This window comes from Lycium barbarum, chromosome 11 (assembly GCF_019175385.1).
Source record: "Lycium barbarum isolate Lr01 chromosome 11, ASM1917538v2, whole genome shotgun sequence".
In the NCBI taxonomy this organism is placed as follows: Eukaryota; Viridiplantae; Streptophyta; class Magnoliopsida; order Solanales; family Solanaceae; genus Lycium; species Lycium barbarum.
This window is the reverse complement of record NC_083347.1, coordinates 35,074,686-35,080,426: the sequence shown is the minus strand read 5'-3', so window position 1 is coordinate 35,080,426 and position 5,741 is coordinate 35,074,686. Positions and strand designations below refer to the sequence as shown.

The window sequence follows — 5,741 nt, the reverse complement described above, 5'->3', positions numbered from 1 at the left end:
AACCCAAAGGCCCTCCTTGATTGAAACTTGAAAACCCCGGTTCTTCTTCTCAGCATAAATAACTATATTTATACTAGTACAGACATAAAGCACAAATAAAAGGAACTATGTTGATAAGGAAAACCAAGAAAATAATAGAGGTAGAATTTCAATAGATATAGAAGAAAAGATTGTTCTTTTCAGTTGATTCTGATCAACATCTCCCTTCATTTTATCCGACCCACTTGTGAGGAAGATCACAGGGTTGAGAATCCAAACCAGAGCAAGGCTGCGGAAATGGTACCTCTTCTCTAGGTTTTAATCTGGAAGACATGTTAGAAGATCAGTCTTGTTTGGTTTCAAGGGATTGTCAGAGAGAAAGTAACTGGATGACTTGCATGAATTATCACCTAAATAGGATTGAAGTTCAGCATGGGAAAGGGCCATTGGTAAAGGATTAGAAGAATGAACTTGTGCAATGCATGTTGCCAAATCAGTTTGATGCTTTGAATAGAGGGGAAGTGGCTCTATCCTTGGCAAATTCTTCAGCATCCCTGATGAGCAAGATAGGAATCAACGTCATGCTGGGGATAATTCTGATTCGGACCCTCTTATTCATGCCATTGGGCATGACAATTCCATAAGTTATCTCATTCGTTGCTCTAGGTCGTATTACTGTGCCATAGCATCTTTGAATCATAGCTTTTGCTCATCAATCAGGAGCAGAAAGCTTTACAAATTACGGGGGTAACATGGTGTGATTGAGCATTGGGTTTATTTCTCCTTCCAGGCACTTACATGGTATGTTTTCGACCTTAGTCACTGCCATTGGATGCATCTGCCAACTATGAATCCCGGTGTATACTTTGTGTATTCTGACAAGGAGTCTTTGGCAGTTGGCACGGAACTGCTTGTGTCTGGGAAGGAGATCCAGTCTCTTGTCATTTATAGGTACAGTTTATTGACAAACACGTGGTCATCTGGAATGTGGATGCATGCACCAAGATGTTTGTTTGGTTCAGCTAGCCTTTGGGAGATTGTCGTTCTAGCTGGTGGTTGTGATTCACGAGGTAATATCCTCAGCTCAGCTGAACTTTATAATTCGGAGGCAGGAAAATGGGAGAGTTTACCGAGCATGAACAAGCCACGTAAGATGTGTTCTGGGGTATTCATGGATGGGAAGTTTTATGTGACAGGAGGCATTGGAAGAGCTGAATCAAAGCGGTTGACTTGTGGGGAGGATATGATTCGGAAACAAGAACATGGACTGAAATCCCAAACATATATGAAGAGCGCTAAAACACGATATCCTTTCTCTTATCGTAATGCCAAACTAGCTGTCACATCCCAATCCTGATAGGGCATGATGGGCACCCGACCCTTACTTAGAGCCGAGCGAACCCGTTGGTTCTCGTTATACTCATAATCTCACTGGACTCTTAAATCATGAAATGAAATGCATAATGAAAGCTTTTCAAAAACATTCTTTTTGTCTTTCTCAAATCAAGTAAATCTATAATCATATGAAATCTGTAAAGTAATGCATAATGATACATCGGCTTACATAGCCGTCTACAAGACTAACATACTGTATACATGACTCTGTCTGTGAAAGTCTCTAACGTAAGATATGATATCAAACCCTAAGTTGGGACAGGGTCCCAAAATACCCATGATGCATATGACTCAACTCATAAGGAAATACTCCGACACGACATCACTCCGAACATAATGGAGTTTACCAATTTAGCTGATAGCCTAGGGCATCCTATAGTCAAGCTCCTGTATAACTTTCCTGCAAAGCAATATGGGGCTGTGTGGCATGAAACACAGCGCTCCTAGGCAAAAGAACGTCAGTACGAACAATGTACCGAGTATGTAAGGCAGCAGTAATCATAAAGAATGAGATATAAGTCATAATGAATGTATGAGAAACAACCTATAATATGAATAGCCCCGAAGGCAGAGAATAACAATGTAATAGCCCCAATGACTAGAAATGTAAATAGCCCCGAAGGCAATAATCATGCATGCTTTCATGTAAAACCATTTATCAATGCATAAGTATCCATAGGCCTTTATCGCCATCATATCTATCTAACGTACCCGGCCTTAGTGGGACTCGGTGTGTATAACGTACCCGGCCTGTATCAGGACTCGGTGTGAATAGCCAACAGATCAGTGGTTGCACATCTACGTGCCGTACCCGGTCGACTATAGCGCGGCTCAGTGTCAGTAACATAATATATATATATATATATATATATATATAAGGACATAAGGATTTCAAGTGCCGTTATCAAGCAGCAATGTTCAATAAGTAAAGCTGTCGGGAACATAGACATGAACAATATATAACAAGGTAGTATTTGAGGTCAAGTCATAATTCCCCTAATGTGTCTAAAAGTGGGAGTCACTTTTGGGGTTTATATGTTTGTCGTTCGTTCGTATTGTAAGGATCATGCCAAAAGAAGAAAAGGGAATAGCCTTAACATACCTCGAGTCTTCAATACGATCCAAGAACGAACTCGCCGTAACTATTATGCCAATCCTATAAAAAAGGAATACATGTATATACTTAAACGACGCTTGTATATCGCGTATACCAAACGATAAATCGATTCTAAAATGAAATGGGCAGCATTTCCCTGATTCACTAATCATCACAACTCAACCAACAGCTAACACAACAATAACAACCTCTTGGGAATATTTCTAAACTCAAACCATCAATATACAAGAGTATACACCAAGGCAGCCCCAATATACGCTTCGTATACGATACCTTATACACTTCTTCCTTCCAAATTCATGAAGTATATAAACAACAACATCAATTTCTATCCATGTACAAGGGATTCCATCAACAACAACAACAACAACAAGCCCAGTATAATCCCACCATGTAGGGTCTGGGGAGGGTAGAGTGTACGCAGATCTAACCCCCACCTTGAAAGGTAGGGCGATTGTTTCCGAAAGACCCTCAGCTCAAGAGAGGAGAAAAAGAGAGGAAAAACAAGACAAAAGGTTAGATAGGACCAAGCATATCGAAAACAATAAGAAATCAAGGAATAACAAAAGCGAGAAAGTCATGGTAGAACAGTCCGGAAAGAATGGAGTATTAACTACTATAGATAACTAAGATAACCAAAGTACAACAGCCCAACAAATATAAGCAGCAATCCAATGTAGAAATCAAATGGCAATAAACAAATGAGCAAAACTACAACTACTGTGGTGAAAGGATTAGCCACCTAGCCTTCTATCCTAATCTGAGTCCTCCACAACCTCCTATCTAAGGTCATGTCCTCGGTGAGCTAAAACTGTGCCATATCCTGTCTAATCACCTCTCCCTAATACTTCTTCGGCCTCCCTTTGGCTCTTCTGAAACCGTCCATAGCCAACCTCTCACACCTCCGCACTGGGGCATCTGTGTCTATTCTCTTCATATGCCCAAACCATCTCAGCCTCGCTTCCCGCATCTTGTATTCCACCGATGCCACTCCCACGTTGTCTCGGATATCTTCATTCCTAATTCTATCCCTTCTAGTGTGCCCATACATCCACCGCAGCATTCGCATTTCCGCGACTTTCATCTTCTGAACGTGAAATTTCTTGACTGGCCAACACTCCGTCCCATACAGTAAGGTCGGTCTAACCACCACTTTGTAGAACTTGCCTTTAAGTTTTGGTGGCACTTTCTTATCACACAGCACTCCGGAGGCGAGCCTCCATTTCATCCACCCTGCACCAATACGATGTGAAAAATCGTCGTCGATATCCCCATCTCCCTGTATAATAGACCCAAGATACTTGAAACTTCCTTTCTTTTGAATGGCCTGGGTACCAAGCCTCACTTCCTCATCAGCCTCACACGGTAGGCCACTGAACTTGCACTCCAAGTATTCTGTCTTGGTCCTACTCAATCTAAATCCTTTAGACTCCAACGTCTGTCTCCAGCCCTCCAGCTTATCGTTAACTCCGTTGCGAGTCTCGTCAATCAGGACTATGTCATCCGTGAACAACATACACCAAGGCACCTCACCTTGTATTTGTCGCGTCAATTCATCCATCACTAGGGCGAATAGAAACGGGCTAAGAGCTGATCCCTAATGCAACCCCATCATAACAGGGAAGTGCTCCGAGTCTTCTCCTACCGTCCTTACCCTGGTCTTAGCTCCATCATACATGTCCTTTATCGCTCTAATGTACACCACATGTACACCTTTAGCCTCCAAGAATCTTCATAGGACCTCTCTTGGCACTTTGTCGTAGGCCTTTTCTAGGTCATTGAATACCATGTGCAAGTCCCTCTTCCGCTCCCTATACTGCTCCACCAATATCCTTACAATATGAATGACTTCTGTAGTCGAGCGCCCCGGCATGAATCCAAACAGGTTCTCTGAAATAGACACACCTCTCCTCACCCTCATTTCCACCACCCTTTCCCACACTTTCATAGTGTGACTTAGCAGCTTGATACCTCTATAGTTGTTGCAGCTTTGAATGTCACCCTTGTTCTTGTACACGGGAATCATTGTACTCCACCTCCATTCTTCCGGCATCTTCGCTTTCTTGAAAATGACATTAAACAACCCAGTCAGCCACTCCAAGCCAACACTGCCTGCATTCTTCCAAAATTCCCCAGGAATCTCGTCAGGTCCGGTCGCTCTTCCCCTGCGCATCCTACGAACAACTCCCTTAACCTCCTCAACCTTTATACTCCTATAATATCCAAAGTTGCGACGCTTATCCGAGTGCTCCAAGTCTCTCAATCCAATGTCTCTGTCCCCTCCTTCGTTCAAGAGTTCATGAAAGTATGACTGTCATCTCTGTCTAATGTGAGATTCCTGTACCAACACTTGGCCATCCTCGTCCTTGATGCACTTCACTTGATCCAAGTCGCGTGCCTTCCTCTCTCTCGCCTTGGCAAGCTTGAATAGCTTCTTATCCCCACCTCTGTCCTCTAGTTCTGCATAAAGGCGTTCAAAGGCAGCCGTTTTAGCCACCGAAACTGCCAACGTCGCCTCCTTTCTCGCCATCTTATACTTTTCCCTGTTCTTCCGCTTCTCTTCATCATCCTTGCTATCTACCAACTTCACATATTCCTGCTTCTTTTCTTCTACTTCCCTTGGACTTCTCCATTCCACCACCAATCCCCTCGGTGCCCACCACGACGGCCTCGTGAGACCCCCAATACCTCTCTAGCTGCTTCCCTAATGCAACTGGCCGTCCTATCCCACATACTGCTCGCATCTCCCCTGCTATCCCACGCTCCCATAGCCATCAACTTCTCCCCCATCTCTAGGGCACTAGACGGAGTCAAACTTCCCCACCTAATTCTCGGTCGGTCATCCACGACCCTCTTCTTCTTCTTCTTCCTTCTTATCTCCAAATCCATCACCAATACCTTATGTTGGGTCGTAAGATTCTCACTCGGTATGACCTTGCAGTCCTTACAGAGGCCTTTATCATCTTTTCTAAGAATCAGAAAGTCTATTTGCGTCGCAGCCACCGAGCTACGGAAGGTTACCAAGTGCTCCTCCTTCTTCGAAAAACTCGAGTTGGCTACCACCAATCCAAAAGCTTTTGCGGAATCCAGGAGTGAGACTCCTCCACCATTCCTGTCCCCGAAGCCAAATCCTCCATGCACCTCGTCATAACCCCTCGAAACAGATCCAATGTGCCCATTGAAATCTCCTCCTATGAATAACTTCTCAGTAGGCGGTATACTTACCACCACTTCGTCCAAGTCCTCCTAA

General features: G+C 43.7%; 1 pseudogene; it reads left to right on the top strand.

The window, feature by feature from the left end:
- The first annotated feature begins 311 nt into the window (after nt 1-311).
- On the top strand, nt 312-5,463 carry LOC132619725 (F-box/kelch-repeat protein SKIP11-like; annotated as a pseudogene).
- The last annotated feature ends 278 nt before the right edge of the window (nt 5,464-5,741 follow it).